This window comes from Eulemur rufifrons, chromosome 1 (assembly GCF_041146395.1).
Source record: "Eulemur rufifrons isolate Redbay chromosome 1, OSU_ERuf_1, whole genome shotgun sequence".
NCBI lineage: Eukaryota > Metazoa > Chordata > Mammalia > Primates > Lemuridae > Eulemur > Eulemur rufifrons.
Window position 1 is genome coordinate 40,302,019 of NC_090983.1, and position 20,641 is coordinate 40,322,659.

The following is a 20,641-nucleotide window of genomic DNA, read 5'->3' on the forward strand; positions in this document are numbered from 1 at the left end:
CCCAGAGCAACTTCCAGTCCTGCAAGTGCCACTCATGGGATGTTCCCTGGACAGGTGTACCTTTTTTTTGTATTTTATACTGTATTTTTACTATACCTTTTCTACATTTAGATATGTTTAGATACACAAATACTTACTATTGTGTTATAATTGCCTACAGCAGTACAGTAACATGCTGTACAGGTTTGACTTTTTCCAATGTTGTTCTCTCGAGGTCCCCAGCTAACTGGATGGTGCCTGCCATATTGAGGATGCATCTTCTGCACTTAAATCTGCTCAGACTCACATGCTAATCTCTGGAAACACCCTCACAGACACAACCAAAAATAATGCATTACCAGATTTCTAGGTATTTCTTAATACAGTCAAGTTGACTCTTAACATTAACCATCAGAGCATCATTTCACCAACAGGGATGGGCATCCTACAGTCAATTCACAGCAGTGAGTCTGGCAGTCACGAGCTATCTGCCTTTGACAATGCTTTGGAGTCACATATTCCCAGACTTAGAAGTAGGTAAATTAGAAAGAATTAAAATATTTTCTGAAAATGCAATTGAATTTAATGTGGAAAACCTGAGGTAGAGAAAGCATTTAAAAACTAACAGTATTACCTTTTGATAATCCTTATGGAAGCACAGAACTGATTTTACTGCATACAGAATAACCAATCTTCACACCTCAATAACAAGTTTTGCCAGGGAAAAAGATGTGGGAGTAGGAAACAAAGAAACAAAGCCACAGGTAGTTTTGCAGGTAAAATAAAACTATATAAAGGAAAGTTAATATAAACTCACTAATAAAAATTACAGTGGTAGGGAACAAGGATGACTTGACATCAAAAATCAAGAAACATTGATTGAACTAATTTTTAAGTATATGCTTTAAAAGGATTGCTAAGAAATGAGGAACATTGAGATAAGATACAAGTAGATTTTAAAAATTAGATTAAGATAGACAACAATTAAAAGATTCAAATTCTTATACAGAGATATTTCTTGAATATTTTATATTTAATGTAAGAGAAGTAATCATCTTAGAAAGAACAAAGCCTGAGTATTACCTTGTCAATATTTTCCATATTAATACAATGCATTGTGAAATAGTAATCAATAGTATTAGTAATAAAAACGTGTAAGGAATATAGGCTACATCAAACTATAAAAAGCCAAATGCTATTATTGAGTCAAAGAATATTAAGAATGACATTTAGAATAATGTCATATGAAAAATTTACTTGAATTAAAGAAGGGTATAATTTGAATTGGTTCAATTACAAAAATAAAAGCAAATAAAAGTCTTTCCTAAAGTGCAACTCATTAAGTAAACAAGCTAGTGCAACTAGTGTGAGAAGATAAGCCATAGTGTTGTTCATCTTTCAAGAGACAAAGAAACAGAGAAGTGAACAGAAGCTTCAGAGAAAGTAGAAAGTACTGTATAAAATGAACAGCTTCAAGGATCTGGTTACAGCCATCCTTTCCTCATTTTTATCCCACCTCCAGCATAATCTGAAGATCAGTTTTCACAAGAAAGGCACAACACACTTTTCCTTCATGTTCATTCTCACTTTAAATTCAAATGCTCCATTTATCAGTGGCCTAGAATGAAAACAGCTACTTTTTTTCCCCCCAGTAACAAACTCACCACTAGGTTGCAGTCTTAGCTCAATTGCTTCTTTTATAATAGAAATCCATTCACAAGCAATTTGCCATTTTAATGGTTAAAGAAATTTTACTTCTTCCTTAAGACAAAAGCCGATCTAAGCCATACTCAGTTTACCGATTGGTTCAGTAGCCTACCTATTCCACAGCAGATACATTGTTTTTCAAGACCATCAAAACTCACAAATTGCCCCTCAAAAATTTCTCACTCATCAGCAAAGTACATGATCATGTAGTGAAAAAAACCATCCTGTGGGTATTTTAAACCTCTAGTTTCAATATAGGACCAACATTTAAGTCATACATACATAACTACTGCTCTCTTTGTTTCATTGCTTTTCTTGAGTCCTAAGACCAAGAATCAGCCTTGTTTTGCTGATTCCTTTGAAAAGTCCACCTCTCTGTAATCATTATAGGTACTTCTACTAGTGGTTCCCCAAATGAGCTTCATGTAATATTTATTCTTTAATCCCCAAAAGCATATTTTAAAGGAATTCAATGCTTTTTATTATTAAAGGGAAAACCCAGAAATAGATGAAAATAAAATAAGGAAATGAAACAATAATGTCTTATTTGCAATGCATTTGAATACTTTTCTAATGGAAGTGCCCATAAATGTAGTAGCGTTTCCCTTCGATGAATGCCTCATAAGTTTTGTGGGTTTTGAAGGTTTGAGATAGCTATCAAAGATTTTTCTGTTATCGAGTGCAAGTACACTATTCAGGTGATGGGTACACTAAAAACCCAGTTATCATCACTATACAATTCATCCACCAAAAACCACTTGTACCCCTAAATCTATTAAATATTTAAACATTTTTTTGAAGGAAATACTTAGATTTTTAGTTTGGAATATATTTTGAAAATAATTGCTAACATTAATAAACTATCCAATTATAATTTTAAAATGTCATCATCATACCAACTCCCCCAAATTCCTAAAACATAAAGCAACTGGTAATAGACACATAAAACAGACGACACTCAGTAAGAACGCTCATGCCAGATTTCATATTGGTGTTGATGTCTACTATTTCATTTAATTTGCCCAACAATCCTGTAAGGTAAATTCTTTTATCATACAGGCAATTTCCACTTTGCATGGTAGTTTGGGACTTTAAAACTGTGCAAGCTAAAACTGTGTAAAGAGACCTTAATAATCAATGGCAAAAATTACAATTCTTCTATGACTTTAAAAAAATGTTGTCAAAAAATTCTCTCCAATTATTGATTATAAATGTATAAGGAAATTTTAAAATTTGTAAAATAAGTTAGTATTTTGTAATTTAAAGCATCAAAAACAGAGAATTAAATTGTTTTATTTCTTTAAAAAAACTAATCAAAAATAATTTGAATGGTTCCAGTCTCCTTTTTCCTGTCACACAACTTATAGAGCAGGCGTCTTTTCTATGCCTTGGCAAACTGTTCTACTCCTTTCTAAGTTTGGATCAGCTTACCATATTTCATCCTTTGTGCTTTCAATATCATGAAATATCTCCAAGACTTCCTTTTTTACATGAAGTTTTTTTGCCAGCATCACTTCCTCTGAGACACCTTCATCCTTTTCATTACGACTGCTTTCCTCATTTGTGTTCCTCCTCCACTAAGTTCCCCTGGTTACGTTACCTACTTATGGTCTCTCACGTGGCAGCAATGTCAACATTCCCACAGTCTACTACTATTTCTCCTATAACTCCATTTGGTTCAATTTGAATTTCATTTGAAGTATGACCACTTTTCATTTCTTTGCTGAACTTCATCTTTTTGGCCATTTTTTTTTATTATTATTCATTGTTTTTTTTTTTCAAAATGCCATTTGGGTTTACTACTGGGAGCTAACGAATTAACACAACTATATGTTTTGCTGAGTACGAACTCAATGACAGATGCACAGTGACTAATTACCAACGGATTTTTTAAAAAGTGATATGATTGGTCACCGATCATGATGGACATTATTATTTACATAGTGATTTAAGGACTAAAAAGCTAGTAACAGTTTCTATTTTATGCGATTATTCACAGTTAATATACCAAGGTAACCAAAATTTGAACTGTGTTGTTGCAGCACAACATAGTTATTTAATTAAACCACGGCACTAACCTGTGTACATATCAGAAGTGTGCAAAGTGAGGACTGCCTGTACTTATTATTTATATAAGGAAGACTAGACAGGTTAAGTAATTTTTCCAATGTTATATTGCAAGTAAGTCACTAGGATTCAAGCCTAAATATTTCTAGACTTAAAACTCAGGTCTTAACAGTTTTAATTGCTCTGATGAGAGTTCCCTTTAAAGATGTGCATTTTACATTTCAGTTTACCAGTGTGACAGTAGCTCATCTTTTGAGGAATATTTAACTATTCATCAGTCTGTGTTTTCCAAACTGTGTTCCCTAGAAGCTGTTAAGAGTTGTGGCAAAGGCCCTAGGGCAGGGCAGTTCAAGGAGCGTTAAGGAGGCCAGCGTGACTGAGGAGGAACCTGGGCAGAAATGGAGATGCAAGCTGGGAGGGAACAGGAGGCCGGGCCATGCAGGATCGCAGGGTCCTACCTCTGGAGTTTCGCTTTTATTCTGAGTGAGGAGGGAAACTACTGGAAGATTTTGAGCAGAGGATTATGGTGTAGGACAAATGGAAGAACAGCCTTCTTTTTCTCGGGCCTGGTAATTAGTGGGAGGGAGGTGCAGGGGCAGAGGTAGAGAGTGACAGAAACAGATACATCAACCACTTTCTGCTCTCCTGGCTTAGGGAAGGGTGTTCAAGAAGCCAGGGAAACACCAAAGGCAGAGGAGCAGCTCTTGTCCCTTCTCTGGAAAGACGTTCCCTCAGCTGTCCTCACACCAACATGGAGCAGTTGCATCTAGGAAACGTGTTGTAGCCTGCTCAGGCAGAGGGAGGCCGAGAGGTTTAGCTCTCCTCAGCTACCTTGAATCCTGGGTGGTAGAAAACGGACCCAGAACTTACCCAGGGTCTGGCTGAGAATCTCCTCAAGGTGGCCGTGGCAGAGAAGGTGCCATGAAACAGAAGCAGAGGCGGCTACAGGCCGGGCGTCTCGGGCAGGCCCGTGTGGCAGTCACGGGTTTCGCAGGGGAGACTTGCTAACTCAAAGTATGGTCCCCAGCTGGGCAGCGTCAGCATCACCAACACCCACGAGCTTGTTAGAAATTTTCACAGGCCTTTCCCCAAACCTTCTTAATCAGAATCTCAGGGTGGTGGGGGTGAGGCCCAGGAATTTGTGTTTTAATTAGCACTCCAGGTGATCCTTATTCATGTTGAAGTTCAAGAAGCCCTGCTCTGTGGCACCAGCTGGAGCTAAAAGGCTGAGTCAGTCAGTGAGTACCACAGGAAGCCTTGCCTGATCCAGAAAGTACCAGCAGCTACTTCAGCAACCAAGCAAAAAGGAGACCTTGCCCAGCATAGAGAGGAGACAGCAAATGCAGCACACTTGCTGTGGATCCAAGGAACCCATCTTCCCCCCATACCTTCAGATCATACAAGCCACACACCGCTCTCCTCATATATCTGGCCCTCTTGGGGGAACGAGAGTCTAGATAAAAGACCCAGTATTTTAGGCAAGAGAACTTGAGCACTACCTAAAAGAACTATTTAAAATATGGGATAGAACTTTAAATTGGATTGGACATTGTTTTTATTTCGTTTTTCTAAGCAGCGCAGGGTGAGCAAGGGAAGAAGACCAGATCAGCTACAAAGTGAAGAAACTACTAGTTATCTGCACATTTATTGTGTTAGAATTATGCTAACATACATTGTCAGTCTCTAAGAGTGAAAGACTGAAAGACTGTGTGTAGCGAATTCCACACTTATTTCATTCAACACAGAACCCTACTTTTTTTCTCTAAGAATAATGAAAGCTAACCTTGTTGTACCCTTATTATCTTCCAGAGACTATATTAAGTAAAAATACTTAATAGTAACACCATAGAATAACACTAAAGTAGATTCTATTATCATTCCCATCGTAGCAGAGGAGATTTGCAGTGAAGCTCATGAAGCTTAAGTCTCAGGGGTTCTTACTTGCACAGGCCTCTTCTGTGGTTCTATTTCTAATTTTGTACTTGAAATTTTATATTTTTTCCTCTAAAAAGCCACTATATTCCAGCTCTACCACACTTTGCCAGCCTGCCACCTGCATGAAATGGAAGGTCCATTATACAGCCTGCCTGGCAAAGAAAAATAACAGGGAGAAGAGATCTGCATCAGCCTCTTTCATTTTGAGGATCAGGAAACTGAGATCTAGGGAGATTTAGTAACTCATTTGAAGTCGCAGCTTTGGTGAGCCTTGTGGGCTGGGATTTGAGCCCCGGCCACCTGACTCCACACCCTCATATAGTCACTAGGCTATACTACCTCTCTCCAGCTTGAGGTATTATTTCCATAGTAAGCTAGTTTTAGAATCCATTTAGTAGACTAGGTAATGGGTCTTGCGGGAAAAAAATGTGAATCTGCCTAAATACACTCATAGAAAGTTAAACAGCCACAGAAGAGTTTAAGAATAAAGCAAAACCAGTTCTGGGCCAAATGGGAAACTAAGCCCAGGCTGCCAGCTCCCACCTCACACCTACCTCTGGACAGACCAGGGAGAGGTGGAAATTGGTGAAACCCAGCTTAGCAATGGAAATAAACCCTTTGAGTGGTCCTTAAGAATCTGAAGGTAGTGTAAGTCTCAATGTAGAGAGAAAGTGGTGGTAAGGGTGGAGGGGAGGGCAGGGGGCCACCACTGGGATATGGATTGAGGTAGAGAATGTGCTGTGGTTTGAATGTGTCCCCCAAAAGGCGTGTGTTGGAAATTCAATCCCCAGTGCAACAGTGTCAGTAGGTGGGGCATTTAAGTCATGAGGGCTCCACCCTTGTGAAGTATAAAAGGGACTGAGGCTGTGAGTTCAATCTCTTGCTGTCTCACGTGCACTCTCTTGCCCTCTTGCCTTTGGCTATGGGATGAGGCAGCAAGGAGGCCCTCACCAGATGTAGCCCCTCGATCTTGAACTTGTCAGCCTTGTAGAACCATGAGCCAATAAATTTCTGTTCTTTATAAATTACCCAGTATTAGGTATGCTGTTATAATAGCATAAAATGGACTTAGAGCACTAAGTCCATTTTCCTTCCTCCTTATTTTCCTGTGGGGATCCCAAAACTAGGATCCTGTGATCACAAATGGATGAGTTGCAATCATAGTCAACCAAACTTAGGCCAGAGCGAGTATATACTTCTTCTATTTAATGTTGAAAATTTGACCAGGGCTTGAAGCTTTGCGTAGAAATTCAAAGCAGGGCATTTGGTGTGCGCCAACACAAACACATGTATATATCGCACAAGTATGAACCTCCCAGATCCAGAACATTGCCAATGACGTTAATCTCATGGAAATGGAAAAGGTATCAACTGGGGGCAGCCATGTGAAAGTAGGATAGAGCCTGGATCCCGCTGAGTGGGAAGTCAGAGGAGGTAGTGCCCACAGGTCGCTGACCATTTCCCCCGTCCCTCATTCCCTGACCAGGGAAGGAGATCACAAAGAAAAGCATTTGCTCTGAGACATGAACAGTGTCTCTAGTGGAGGGATCAAGAATATCTCAGGGAAAAAGTGGGAAAAATAAGAAATAATGGAACCCAGATTAAGATACACACACTCCTCTCTCTCCTTCCCTCTCTCTTCTCCCTCTCCCTTTTTGTCCTCTTCTTTTCTCTCTCTCTCTCTCTCTCTCTCACACACACACACTCACACATACATACACACATACACACACACTCCCTATGAGAAACATAAGCCAAGGCTTACGCTTTTGTTCAACATAAATGTTACTAACCAAGGCAGTCGATTATGCCAAGGAGTAAAGATGAGCTTAAAGTGAAAAATAATTAGATCTCTAAGCTATATGATCATTTTGAAATAAAGATAACAAATTCAAACAAATTACAACAAAATTTAACAATATCAATAGTTGAGAGAAAATTCTAAAAGTTTTCAGAGGCAAAAAGAAAAAGAAAAAAAGAAAAGAAAAACAGGAAATTTTTAAAAAGATCACATTAAAAAAATAAGAATGAGGCATTAGACTTTTCAATAGCAATACTGGTTAGAACAAAATGGAATTATATTTTCAAAGTTTGGAAGGAAAATACATTTACTCTTAAACTCTTTTTTTCCCCAGCTGAACTATAATTTAAACATGAGGAGAAATAAATATTTCAGAAAATTTATCATGACATTTTTTTTGAAATAACTATTACAGGCCATACTCTAGGAAAAAGAGAGATGGCTCCAGGAGCAGGCAGTGAGATATAAGTATGAATGAGTAAAGAACTGTAGACTTTATTATTGTCCAAATGAAAAATTATTACACATAAAACACTTGATCTATATGAATCTGGAATTATAATGCTAAATAATACAAATAGGAAATTGGAGCATAAGGATGTAAATCAAAGTATGATAAGAGCCAGTCAAGATTAATGATTTGTTTGGGGGAAAAACTGAGGTATTTATAAGCTTTATATATTCCCTCTGGTTTAGTAACTTAGGAGTAACCACCAGAAGACTAAAAGTAAATTAGTAACTTCCAGAACAGCAGAAGAAAACTGATTATCCAATAGACAGTAGAAAAGGAGAAAAAGAAACGGAAGAAAGCCTGGTGTCTTATCCCAGTTTCCTTTCGAAAAGAGAGGCTGAATCAAGGTCTTGTATGCAGGCAGATTACTTTGGAATGAATCCCAAGGAGAGGGGACTGAGGAGAGTGAAACAGGGAAGAAAAACCAATATAATGGTGAATTGTCAAGCTGACCACCATGGTGGGCAACTGGGATTCAATCTAGTAGGGACTTCTGAGGAGCCATGCAGAATGCACTTCAGAATTATCTACCCTTGGGATGGAAGAGAGAAATATTTATCCCATAGCTCCTATATTTCACTGATCAAGGGTTACTCATGGGAGTTAATTCTTCTGCACTTCTTGGTTTGCCTGTATGTCATAATGGTGAGAGGTTTTTGCAGGTGTGCCAGGCAGTGGTAGCAGAGAAGCTCTGGAATAGAAACCAAGAGATCCAAAGTACAGTTGAGACAATGTGCTGTTGGGTTATACCTGTATGTAGGTGATGGCTTCAGCAATGGCTGGAGTAAAAAGATGACCCAAAAGATGGCAATAATAATTGTAATGATAGTCATTGTAAATGGTCTCAACTCATCAGTTTAGAGAAATGCAGTACTATGTTATTTAAACTTCAAAAAATGCATATAAAAATATTAACATACATACACACACATATATATCATATATATATGTTGAGTGCCTTTATTGAGATTCTTGCTCATTCTATTAGGTTGTTCCTCTCTCTGTAACTGATATAAATAAATTAAGGAGAACACCATGAGGAAAATTTCAGAATACTTAGAATGGAATGAAAAGGTTGATCAAGAGAAAAAGGAAGAAAGATGTGAATGAACAATATAGTGAAAAAATAAGTGAAAATAACTAAAAGAATGACAAATTTTTTAATTATGAAAGAATACCATGAATTACTACAACTTAGGAAATTTGAAAAACTGGATGAAACAGAAATGAGTTTTAGAAAAAGATAAAATTTCAAAATTGCCCAAGATGAAAGAAAACTCCAATAGACTAACAGGAACTAAGGATATAGAACAAGTTATTTAAAAAAAGAAAAACACCTTCTAATACTGGCTGAGTTTAGACTATTTTACAGGTAAGGACCACAAGAAACCCTAAGACTCAGTGAGAAAGCTACTCAATTTATTTTATAATGCTAGTATAATCTTCATATTAAACCTGATAAAGAGAAAAGAAGAAAAGAAAATTATGGGCAATTTCACATATAAACATAGATTCAAATTCCTAAAAAGTTAACTAAATCCAACATGCTATAAATAATAATATTAATAATAACAATAACATATCATGACCAAGTAGAGTTAATATCAGGAAGGCCAGATGTAAAGGAGGAAAGTCATATGACCAGCTTAACAACTGTAGAAAAAGAATTTGATAAAGTTCAACAACTATATATGATAAAAAGCCCTTCAAACTAAAAATGGAAGGGAATTGCCCTGCTTTGATAAAGTTATCTAACAAAAATCTACAGCAAGATTCACGATAACGGAAAAACTTTAGAAGCATTTCCTTTACATTCAGCATTCAGGAAGAAGAGAGATACTTACCTATAAAATGGGTAGATACCTACAAGAACATTCTAGGTCCTGGCCAATAAAAGACAAGCCCCAAAATAAATAAATAAAAAGAAATAAGAAGTAAATATGAAATCAACATATAAAAATATGTAGTAGTTACTCTTTCTGACAATTAGAAAATAAGACATCCTTTACAGCAGTAACAAAAGCATTCATAAATCCTCCTACATAAATCAACAATAAATATATAGGAAAAATGTAAAATTCTATTAAAGGTTACAAATAAAACCTGAATAAATGGAGGAATATACATGTTCTCATGTATAAGTGAGAAGAAAATAATTTATTTTATAATTATGGCAACATGAAGAAATTTAAAAATATAATGTTGAGTGAAATAACAAATAAATGTATATAATATGTATAAAATTTATAAGCAAACACAAAAAATAATACTATGTTTTTTTAGGGTATACACGTGCACATTCAGGTATGAACTCTGCTTCTTGATCTATCTATCTGTCTCATTTTAAGGACAAACATTAAAGACCCAGGGAGGCTTATTACTGCCTGCATGAGTACCTTAAATGGCAACGTAGCTGGCCCTGAAAGACTTAATCTCTCTAAATACCTAGCTTAGTTTACCTAGGGTTGAAAGAGTTGATGTTGGCACATTCGCTAGGTTAGAATGATAATAAAAATCCTCCAAATGCATTTACAGTGTAATATCATACCTCTGCTTGGGTTTATTGATGCAATGTCACTTGATGGCTAATGGACACTGGCACTCTGAGGCTCAGTCTTCTACTTGAGATGGTGAACCACTCAGTAATTTGATTACTGTTATTGGGACTCAGCCATGAGAAGGAATCTGATTTCATTTCTGGGGTGGAAAGAAACAAAGCAACAGAGAAACACCAACTGAAGCTTTGTTTTGTTTTCAAAATATCTCATTTTGATGAGATATTCAGGTCACCTGGCAGATCCCATTCACCTCTCAGTTTGTAATCTCCTTGTGGTTACCAATCTCCCTGCTATGCCCACACACAGACCAGAATTTTCCCTGTGCTCTGAACGGCTCTCTGCTCTCCTAGAGGCCTAAATGGTTGCCCTAGTGTAAAATTAGAATCATTGATTTCCAATTCTCTACCAATTCCCTTTGGAAAGATTAGGAGTCATAAAGAAATTGTTCTGATCTTGCACCCTGTCTTTGAGCTTCAAAGAGCTTTGAGGTTAGCACCTGGGCTAAGCTCTCTGCTTCCCATTCACCGTCCCTTCCTTATGGTGGACTCGCAGAGTGTAACAGAGACTGAGGATGTTCTCAAATGGTGGACACAGCGTCAGTAAGTGCCAGCATCCATTAACAGCTATAAGACACAGCCAGAAGCATTTCATTCCCCAACTTTATCTTTCTAGGTACCACTGATTACTACGACATCATTTTTGAGACCAGGCAAATCTATGATAATAAACAGTGATGTTATCTAAGTGATGTCATCATCCTATATGATGATGATGTCACCATCCTTTCTTGTCAGACAAGAAAATAAATGGCTAATTTTTCTTACTATTCCGTTATCTACAACTGTATTTATTCAATAATACCATTATTACCTATTCTCTTTATTGAAATTGATTTCAACTTACATCTGAGCAGAGTCAGGCTAAAGCTAGGATTAGCTATTAGGAAAGGGCCTTTAAAGAAGAACATACTTAATTCTCTCCCTGATGTCCAAGGGGGAAATGACAGTATTCCAACAGGATGAAGAGACCACTGTTTTATGTGGATCTGGATCTCTTTATTCTCTGTGAAAATTTGAATACAGTGATGCCATGGGGATGCTTGCTAGTTTTGGAGACGATTTGCCACCTCACACTGTGGTATTTTGTCTGAAATGTTGTCAATTTTTAAGATAAAGGGAATTTTCAACATATTACAATATAGTTCTACATTCCGAATTGGCCAAATGTACCCTCACTACGTGACACTTAAGGGAGCAGCATGTATCACTGAGTGGTCCAGACGTTCTGATGTTGGACTATTGCATTTCGTTGTGATTTTCTCCAGGTTTCATCTACACTAGAGACAGTGGTCTTCAAAATGTGGTTCCTGGCCCACCAGCATCAGTATCACCTGGAAACTTGTTAAAAATACAAATTCTCAGGCCCTACACCAGACTTACTGAATCAGAAGCTCTGGAGCTGAGATTCAGGAATTTCTATTTTATAAATATTCCAGATGATCCTGAGTCACACTAAAGTTTGAGTGCCCCTGACTGCCCTAGGCCAGTTATACCCTCGAAATGTGGCACTTAAGAGTAACACTTACATGAACCAGATTTTCTGATGTTGAGCTATTTCATTTTGTTATATGAGCCCCATTTCCCTAGGACTCATAGGGCAAGTCCACACTCTAAAATTACAGGTTTCTTCAGAAGAAAATGGACAGTCCCATTTTAAGAACTCTAAGAAGAGGCAGATCCTGGGATAGGCAATAGGGCCTTAGGAAGAGGCCTTAGTTTTCAGGTGAGTGGGGATTATTTTCTTCTCTCTGGGCCTAGTGATTACTTAGGTTTTAGGACTGGAAGGAAAGGCCTGTTCCCGCTTAGGCAGAGTGAGCAAGTGGGGAAGAGTGCCCCCTTCCTAGAGGCTGGCCTATGCTGGAGCAACATGACCAGCAGAGGATCTGCTGGAGTTCTGAAGCTCTTGAAAGAGACTGTCTACCTCATGCAGAGGGATCTGGCAGCATGAGTGGCAGCACGCAGGTCTGTTAAGGAAGGAGACTGTGAATAGTTCTTGCGGCATCGCTAGAAACAAAGTTGAGAAACTAGTATAGGGGCTACAGGCAGGTTGGTGGCTGCAAGCCTTGTCATGTTTGCATTATACCCACAAGCTGGCGAAACCTAGATATGCCATTTACACTTGCTCAAGTGCTTCGTACTACAAACTCCTTCACCCTCAGTTTGCTGACCTATAATTCTAACTCTTGATTGCCTGGTTTTCCTACATCTCACCATACAACTATCTTTTCCCTTGATCCTTGCATAGTGTTAATATATGCAAAATCAATGAGATTTGAAAGACAGAAGACACAATTTCACAGTTAAGTCAAGGATGTTATAAAAACATGCTTATTAATATAGATTGATTCTTCAGTTCTCCCACTATATTATAAACCAGCACCTATGAAGTGATCAGAAACAAAAGAAAGCAGAAACCCCACATAAGAATTTTGACAGGGATAGCTAAGTTTCGCCCTTCTCAAATTCTCACCAGTAAGAATTTGAGAACGTACGGTAAATTTTAGTTAGAGTCCCAGCCAACCTATGAGGCCTCTTCGACTTTTCTTTGAAAGTGAAAATTTTATGTTTAAGGTTTTTTATAAGAAAATGTTTTCTTTTCCTATATCTTGAAATGAGGACTTTATGAAATTTTGTTAAGAATCCTAGGAAGTTCAGAAAACAAACGAACAGACAGGCAATGTAGCCTCTCCCACCAGCTCCATCGCTTGCTTTTTATTCTCCTAACTTCTTAGTCTCCCATTCTCTTTCCGATCCCCATAGCCCACTCCTAGACACTTCTTAAGGGTTTCACATCCAGGCTGCCAGACTAAGATCTTGTTTGAGACCTTCTCTTGCTCATTGCCCCCGAGTCCGGTCACTTCAATCACTTCAGCATCCCTTCCGGGGATACCCACATTCTACGGGGAGGGTCTGCCATTGAGGCACTAAGAAGAATTCCCAGCCAAATCACAGAGAATAACTTGTGGTCCTTCCAAACATTTTTAAGGAAATTTTTGATAATAAATTTAACATTCTTTATGTAACTGGAAGTGATTACATTGGTCTATATATCTTTTCAAGTTGTCCTTATGTAAAATTTGGACTTCTCCCTAAATTTGTACATGGAGCAGAAAGTGTGTCATCAAAAGGGTTTAGGGGCACATGTACTGGATTATCAGTAAAGAGAGCTGGCTTTGTTCACTTGGGCAAGTTACTTGGTTTCTAGAAACCCCAGTTTCTTCATCCATAAAATGAAGGTATTGAACTCTGATCTTTAATAATATTTTAAAATCTTGGAAGTCAAGTCCAAGCATAAGACATTTTTGATGCTGTAAAGTTCTATTATTTGATCTGTTCTTTTGCATCACTTCACATTGTCTAGTCCAGTTTCTCTGCACAGAAGAGCAACAAATGTGACTGGATGAGCATGTTTCCAAAACTGTGTCCTGGCATTGATTTCTCCAGACACCCACACCTGACTTTGTATGACTCCAGTCTTTCAGCAGTGCACTTCTGGAACAAGCAGTCCTCACGCTGCTGAAGGATGAGGTTGGACATCATCCTGAAATCAAATAGACTCATCTAAGTAGCCTATTCCTATTGGCAAACCAGCCTGATTCTACATTTCTCAAACTAAATTAAAACTCCATTTAACTTCCTTCTCCAACTTGAAGTGCTAAGACCAAGTATATGGATGAATGAGAGGACAAAAACAAATAATGGAATGACAACTTTAATGAAAACTTGTTTTAAATAATTGCCTATTTTGTGCCAGATGTTCTGTTAGGTACTTTGAACATCTTTTTAAATTTAGTATCGGACAACCCAGTGAAAAATTATTATTCCCATTTTACAGATGAAGACATACAGAAATTTGGTAGCTTGCCAAAGGTCTCACACCTAGTAAATACCAGAATCAATTAGAAACCCAGTCCAGTCTGAATGTTCTTTCCATTACTTCATTGTGCCTCTCACATTTTAGATACTGAGTAATACACGTTTAATATTAAAATGCAGAAGCATAATAGCATAGACATATGAGTAAGAAGAACATTGTTCCATATAAAAATGGCTCTTCTCCTCAGTACACCTAGATGTGGCCCACATAGTTGCCAAAGGTTACTTGGCAGTCTCTAATTTCAACCCTTCTCTCTCCAGCTTATGTTTCTTGCTGGCAGAATAGCAGGATCTAGGAATAGAATCTCCTCAGTTGGGTGAATTTAAGCTGTTCCTCAGTGATGGTCACTACTTAACATTACCACAATGAAAAACACACTTCTTGAGTTGCTGGACAATTGTTTACCCTAAATCCTAATGAGAAAACATGTTTTGGTGCACTATTAGTTCTTTTCTTTTTTTTTAGATTTGGAGACAAAGAATATAGTCAAGGCCAGGTGTGGTGGTTTATGCCTGTAATCCTGGCACTTTGGGAGGCTGAGGCTGGAGGATCACTTGAGGCCAGGAGTTTGAGACCAGCCTGAGCAACATAGTGAGATCCTGTCTCTACAAAAAATAGAAAAATTAGTCAGGTGTGGTGGCACATGCCTGTAGTCCCAGCTACTTGGGAGGCTGAGGCAGAGGATCGCTTGAGCCCAGGAGTTTGCGGTTACAGTAAGTTATGATGATGCCACTGCACTCTAGCCTGGGCAATGGACTGAGACCCTGTCTTAAAAAAAAAAAAAAGGGAATATAGTTATGTAAAAGTTTTTGTTGACTCTGTTGAATTTCCTGGATATTTAGGATTATGATTGCTATAAGATACCTCAGTTGGACTATGGCTAGGATTTGTACAGACAAGAATTGATCTAGATCAGAGACATAAAGGCGTCATGGTTGCCATTAAGAATCATCTAGGAATCTAGATAATAAGTATAAGGAGAGAAGCCAGAAAGTTTTAAAACTACCAGTGGTTAAGAGCTGAAAAACAAGAACAGGGAAGTCAGAAGAGGTAGGATAGGGCCAACAGATATTGGACAAGCAGGATTAGGATTATGACGAATATTTGTACATAATGGCCCAGATGGTTAGAAATGTAGGTAGGAGAGTTTCCTAGGGGAGAAACTAGAGCAACTCAGTGAAACTGAATATATTTTATAAGGCTGAGATTATATTTGGAATATATAAACCGGCAACCTCCAGTGCCAAAATTTTCAGATATCCTTGAGTCCCAATGCCCTTTAGGCAGCTCAGAACAGGTACCACAGAGGCATACGAGGCCAGATAGACGTTAGCATAAAAATGCAGTTAAATCCTATTATAATGTATCTATAATTTCAATTATGATTATGTTTCTTATTATATACCTCATAAATAAGAAACATAATGTACACTCGCTCTTTTGCCATAGTTAAAAGTTTATAAATTGGGTGCTAATCTTGTTACACAATATGAATATTGCAAGGAACTTCCTTTTTCCTACTTATGCTTCTTGCATTAGTGCCTTTGTATTCGTTCCAGTCCTCATTCATTCATTTATCAAGCACTTATTTCCAGCACTTAATGTGTGCAGGAAATCTGCTAGATGCTAGAGTGGAGATGAATAAGAGAAGGGCCCTGTCCCCAAGGAATTGTGTTTAGTGGCAAAAAACAGATTCACAGACACAGATCCCAATGCAGTGTGATCAGTGCTAGGGCAGAGCCACGTTTGGGGTTCGCCAGGATTTTAGAGACAGCAGAGACATGGGAGCGTTACTAGGAAGTCCTGAGGGCCCAGCTGAGATTAGAGACAATGAACCTGCGGTGACATCAACTCACTCTGCTGCTAGAGAAAAATCACAAAATACATTAATTCAGGTGAAGAAGCAAAGAAATTAAGGGGATTATTTTAGACCTAGAGATCTGCATGGTTGTAGGACAGGAAAAAAAAGGGAGGGATAGTGAGATTTAGGGTACTTTTCAAGAAAGAGCTCAGTCTAAACTAGCAAGGTAAGAAAGAAAACTAAAAGAGGTCTGGGGAGAGTTTGTAAATTGGAAGAAAACAAGAGGAATCAAAGAATCCACAAGTCTCAATGAGATTTTAAGAGCAGGAATAGAGGGAGACAGTGAATTAGCATTGTGGTTCAATAAACCAATCAGCCAACAATTACGGTATTCATACAATTTATTACTCAAATTGGGTGAAGAAGGCTGAAAGAGACTACTAATTACTTGAGGCAGCAGGTGTAAGCCGGGATGATCCCAGGTGTCTAGCTGCTTTGTCAATATCCATGTGCTAAACACTGTGCTAGGCACTGTGCACAGGAGGGAAACAGGCAGGAACGGTGCCTGCCATCATGGCGTTTATCCTCACCCAGCAAAGGCACACATTGAACAGGAAATCATAACTGTGATGAGTGTTACTAAAGAGAGAGGTGAAGACGCCATGGGAGTTCATAACAGAGGAAATCGACATCTCAGAGGGCAGCAAAAGGTCCCCTTACGAAATGACATTTAAGCTGAGACTACAAAGATAAGTGGAGTTTGAGTTGAAGAAGTGTGGCATGAGTGTCCAGAGGGATAAAGATTTACCGTCGCCTGAGTTGGGACAGAACATGATGTCTGATTTCTAAATTTCCTGATATACTTTTTCAAACCCTTGTGTGTGTTTTTTTCTTATTGTTCTTCCTGTACGGTTTATAATCTTTCCTTCATCCCTTGAACATTTTAAACATACTTTGTAAAAACATCTCTTTCAGGTTATTCTACTCTTTCAAGCCTTGGCTCCTGTTGGAACTGTTGACTCTCACACACAGTTGTTTGTTTTATGATTTTTGACTAAAGAGTGCTTTGTGGGGAAGTAGTCCGCAGGGTACTCCTCTTTTGTGTCAACTTGAGTGAAAGAATCGCATCCCTCCTTAGGTTGATTTCTCAGCTTCAGTCCCTCCATATAGGCAATGTGATTTCAGACTTCCCGTCGGTGCATAGCACAGACCTGGGGTTTTGATTTCTTGCCGGTGATACTTTTTCATTCATGACCCTGGGATACTAATAAACCTTCTTGTTGTTTACCTGGGCTGATGAGCAGAGTTCCCTTAGACTGCATTTCAAAGTCAGCATAATTCTTTATGACTCCAAGATTTATCTAAATGGCTCAGTTTAAGCTTTCCTCCTGGGGCCTGAAGCCTGTAATCTCCTTCCAGGAGGTAATTAGAATCAATCCCAGCATTTAAGGCCCATATCTGGTTGCAACAATTCTATGAACTGTTTGGGTATAAGACTCTGCTTAGCACTCTGGCTTAGAGTTCCCTTTCTAATTCTGATACTTAGGGGACTGTTTGTCTTGATTTTAAACTCAGTTACATACCTAAAGAAGGGTTAGCCATATTTTATTCTGTGTTTAGAGCAGAAGAGTGAAGGACTCTTTCCCATCAGCCCATGTTATAACGTGGTACATTTGAGGAACTGTTTAAAAAAATATTCATTCATCAAAAAAATATTTATGGAGCATCTACAATGTTCTATGTACAAGTCTACCTCATTTTATTATGTTTAACTCTATTGCACTTCGCAGATACTGTATTTTTTACAAACTGAAGGTTTGTGTTAACCCTGCATCAAACAAGTCTATCAGGGCCATTTTCCAACAACAGATGCTCACTTTGTGTCTGTGTCACATTTTGGGTAACAGGTGATTTTTTCAATATTTCAAACTTTTCCAATATTATTATATCTGTTATGGGGATCTAGGACTAGTGATCTTCAATATTACTATTGTAAATGTTTGGGGGCACCACAGTGAACTGATAAACGGGTGTGTTCTGACTACTCCGCTGACTGGCCATTCCCCTGTCTCTCTCCTCCTTCTCAGGCCTCCCTATTCCCTGAGACACAACAATATTGAAAGTAGGCCAATTAATAACTCTACAATATCTTCTAAGTGTTCATGTGAGAGGAAGAGTCAAATGTCTCTCACTTTAAATCAAAAGCTAGAAATGATTAAGTTTAGTGAGGAAGGCATGTTTAAAGCCAAAAGGCTAAAAGCTAGGCCTCTATGATAAATGGTTAGCCAAGCTATGAATGCAAAGGAAAAGCTCCTGAAGGAAATTAAAAGTACTGCTCCGGTAAACACACAAATGATGAGAAAGTGAAACAGCCTTATTGCTGCTACAGAGAAAGTTTGAATGGTCTGGATAGATCAAACCAGCCATAACATTCCCCTAAGCCAAAGCCTAATCCAGAGCAAGGCCCTAACTTTCTCCAATTCTATGAAAGCTGAAAGAGGTGAAGAAGCTCTGGAAAACGATTTGAAGCTAGCAAGGTTGGTTCATTAGGTTTAAGAAAAGAATCCATCTTTTTAACCTAAAAGTGCAAGGTGAAGCAGCAAGTGCTGATGGAGAAGCTGCAGCAAGTTACCCAGAAGATCTAGATAACATCAATGATGAAGGTGGCTACACTAACAACAGATTTTCACTACAGACAGAACAGCCTTCTACTGGAAGAAGATGCCATCTAGGACTTTCATATCTAGAGAGGAGTAGTCAATGCCTGGCTTCAAAGCTCCAAAGGACAGGCTGACTCTCTTGTTAGGGGCTAATGTAGCTGGTGACTTTAAGTTGAAGCCAATGCTCATTTACCATTCTGAAAATCCTAGGGCCCTTAAGAATTATGCTAAATCTACTCTGTCTGTGCTCTAGAAATGAACAACAAAGCCTGGATGACAGCACATCTGTTTACAGCATGGTTTACTAAATATTTTAAGCCTGCTGTTGAGAACTATTGCTCAGAAAAAAGGATTGTTTTCAAAATATTATTGTTCATTGACAATGCACCTAGTCAGCCAAAAGCTCTGATGGAAACACATAAGGAGATCAATGTTGTTTTCATGCCTGATAACACAATATCCACTCTTCAGCCCATGGATTGAGGAGTAATTTTGACTTTCACATCTTAGTATTTAAGCAATATAGTTTGTAAGGCTATAGCTGCCAGAGATAGAGTGATTCCTCTGATAGATCTAGGCAAAGAAAATTGAAAACCTTGTGGAAAAGATTCACCATGCTAGATGCCATTAAGAACATTCATGATTCATGGGAGGAGGTCTAACTATCAACATTAACAGGAGTTTGGAAGAAATTGATTGCAACCCTCATGGATGACTTTGAGGGATACAAGACTTCAGTGGAGGAAGTACCTGCAGATGTGGTGGGAATAGTGAGAGAACTAGAATTAGAAGTGGAGCCCGGAGATGTGACTGAATTGCTGTAATTGACAAAACTTGAACAGAGGCAAAATTGATTCTTATGGATGAGCAAAGAAAGTGGTTTCTGGAGATGGAATCTACTCCTAGTGAAAATGCAGTGAACATTGTTAAAATACAACAAACGATTTAGACTATTTCATAAACTTATTTAATAAAGCAGTGACACGGTTTAAGAGGATTAACTCCAATTTTGAACTAAGTTCTACTGTGGGTAAAATGCTATCAAACAGCATACTCCAGAGAAAATTTTTGTGAGGGGGAGAGTCAATCAATCCAGCAAATTTCACTGTTGTCTTATTTTAAGAAACTGCCACAGCCACTTCAACCTCTGGCAACCACCACCTGGTCAGCCAGCAGCCATCAGCACAGAAGCAAGGCCCTTTACCGGCAAAACAATTATGACTCCCTGAAGGCTCAGATGATTGTTAGCCTTTTTCAGCAATAAAGTCCTTTTCTTTTTTTCCTGAGACAGGGTCCTGCTCTGTCACCCAGGCTTGAGTGCAGTGGCACAATCATAGCTCGCTGCAGCCTCAAACTCCTGGGCTGAAGCAATCCTCTTGTCTGAGCCTCCCGAGTAGCTGAGACTACAGTCATGGGCCACCACACCCATCTAATTTTTTAATTTTTTGTGGAGACAGGGTCTTGCTATGTTGCCCAGGGTTGTCTTAAACTCCTTGCCTCAAGCAAACCTCCTACCTCAGCCTCCCAAAGTGCTGGGATTACAGGTGTGAGCCACCACACCCAGCCAATAAAGTATTTTTTAATTAAGGTATGTACATTGTTTTTTTAGACATAATGCTGTTGCCCACTAACAGACTACAGTATAGTGTATACAAAACTTTTATATGCACTGGAAAACCAAAACAT

The 20,641-nt window shown here is 38.4% G+C and overlaps 1 pseudogene; it reads left to right on the top strand.

The window, feature by feature from the left end:
- Positions 1–415: 415 nt before the first annotated feature.
- LOC138387316 (tigger transposable element-derived protein 1-like) lies at positions 416–20,203 on the top strand (annotated as a pseudogene).
- Positions 20,204–20,641: the final 438 nt, after the last annotated feature.